Genomic DNA, 2547 nt, shown 5'->3' with positions numbered 1-2547 from the left:
TGAAAAATCTCTATCCCTTCCACACACTACTCCTTTCCCCTGCCGAGTGAGTCACGCCTACCCCGAAAGGGAAATGGCTTAATGGTGTAATAAAAAAAAAGTCCCAATATTCCTCCCTTTGAAATTTTTTTTAGCTTTTCCTGCTAGAGTGTTTAGATCTTTGTTAAAAGTCCCTCCTGTAGAAAACCAGAAGCCTAAATACTTGTATCCATCTAGCACCTCTGTTTTCTTTCCATACATTTTTCATTCTTCACCGTCGTAAAGCTGTCGTAAAGTTTTGGCCAAATTTTGTGCCCACTGGGAGACTACCTGAGGTATGTCTAATGGCACAATTTAGAGGCATTGCTAATAATATCCCAGTGGGCACAAAATTTGGTGACGTCTTTGCCACATCGTTATTGCATCCTTACGACAACTTTACGACATGGACATAGGATGTCGTGAACTTGTAAAGATGTCGTAAAGACGTCGCTAAGTTTTGTGACCACTGGGCTGTCATCTCCCATGCTTAAAATTTCTAAAACATATCTGCTTTCCCTTCTTCTTGCCTCTATTTCCAAACTTCTTCTACCTGCTTCCATTCTCCAAATATAAATTGGAGTGTTCCTATCCTATCTGTTGTCATAATCATTTTCACGTGCCTACCTTATATTCTTTCCATTCCTTCCTTTCTTTCCAATCCCCATACCTCCACAATATACAGTAACCCTGCCTTAGCCAAAATGTCTAACAAGTAAAGTCTTCTTCCTAGATAATTTATGTTACCCAGTGGACACAAAAATTATGCGACGTCTTTACGACATCATTATGACAACTTTACGACATCCTATGTCCATGTCGTTAAGTCGTCTTTACGATATCGTAAATATGTCGTACAATCTGATGATGTCTTTACAATATCGTGAAGACACTGTAACGACATGGACATAGCACCTCGTAAAGTTGTCGTAAAGATGTCGTAAAGATGTCGCAACGATGTCGTAAAGACGTCGCCACATTTTGTGCCCACTGGGTTAGCTCTTTTTATTAGTCCCCATGCTGCATTAGTTGCCTTTTGAGCTTTTCCTTCTAGAGTATTTAGATCTTGTTAAAAGTCCCTCCTGTAGAAAACCATAAGCCTAAATACTTGTACCTATCTAGCACCTATATTTTCTTTCCATACATTTTCCATTCTTCACCCTTCTTCATTTTGTCCGCCTTACAAAGTACCATTACTTTTGTCTTGTTAACATTCATTGAAAGCTTATTTTTATCGCTATATTATTCTAAAGCTTTGAGCATTTCCCTTCAACCATCTGGGAAGTCAGCTACTAAACTTAAATCATCCGCAAATTTTAGTGCATACCCAGTGGGCACAAAATTTAGAAATTTTGTACAATCTGACGATTTCTTCGCGATATCGTAAAGACACTGTAATGGCATGGATATAGGATGTCGTAAAGTTGTCGTAACGATGACGTAAAGACGTCACCAAATTTTGTGCCCACTGGGTATACTTTCGTGTTTCCTATCACTGTGCCTCCTTTCTTATCCATTCATCCTCCATGTCTTCAGTAAAAATGTTGAAGTGTGTTGGTCTTCATGATCAACCCTGTCTTTTCCCCCGCTTCGTTCTAAAACTCCCTAGTGGACACAAAGTTTGACAACATCTTTACGAAATCGTATGTCCATGTAAATAGGATGTCGTAAAGTTGTCGTAACGATATCGTAAAGACGTTGCCAAATTGCCCCCCTTAAAACAATAATAGAACTTGTAAATTGATTTGATGAAACAAATCAATCCTTTCTTCGACCGTTGATATTTATTGATTTCAAATCGTAGATTTCAAATTCTTTATGTTTGACGGTCCAATCGTAAATCGAAAAAATAAATATGAGTCAAAAAAACATGTTCTTCGAAACTCAGATATGTATTTAATAGAAAAAACTCCTTTCAAAACTTCCTGACGTTTCAGTACACATGCGTACCTTTTTCAAAGGTTCTTAAACCTAAATAATTATAATAAAAATTAGTAATTTTGGTGCGAACAAATATGATAGATAATTACGTAGATTTGAATACATTGTTACCTGAGTCGATGGTAGTTTAAATAGTAAAACAGATCAATTTTCAGTCAAATAAAAAAAGGAACATTTGAGTCAATAGTTTAAAGAAATTAATTAAAATTTAGTCATTTTTTTTGAAGTCTCAAAAAAATTTTTGAGTGTTCAATCGATTACTCTACATTTTTTAAAATTGCACGAGAAAAACAAAATTGGCGTAGGTTAGGACGAACGAACAGAAATTGACAGTTTTAGAAATACATGAGGAATACGTAATGAACGATGATGTAATAGGCAAGTTTCCATTGAAAACCACTGATGTGGAAGCGCGTAATTGAGTTTAAATTTGAAATAAGAAATTAAAAAAATTTTTTTTTTAAATTTTTTAAAAAAATGTGTATGTGTACACATCCACACATATGCATATATATATATACACACATATAGCATACATACATATACACATATAGAGATGATTAATATTAAAAACATTATTTTATAATA

This window comes from Belonocnema kinseyi, chromosome 6, assembly GCF_010883055.1.
Source record: "Belonocnema kinseyi isolate 2016_QV_RU_SX_M_011 chromosome 6, B_treatae_v1, whole genome shotgun sequence".
Lineage (NCBI taxonomy): Eukaryota > Metazoa > Arthropoda > Insecta > Hymenoptera > Cynipidae > Belonocnema > Belonocnema kinseyi.
The sequence above is the reverse complement of the archived record's forward strand: the minus strand, read 5'-3'. Positions refer to the sequence as shown.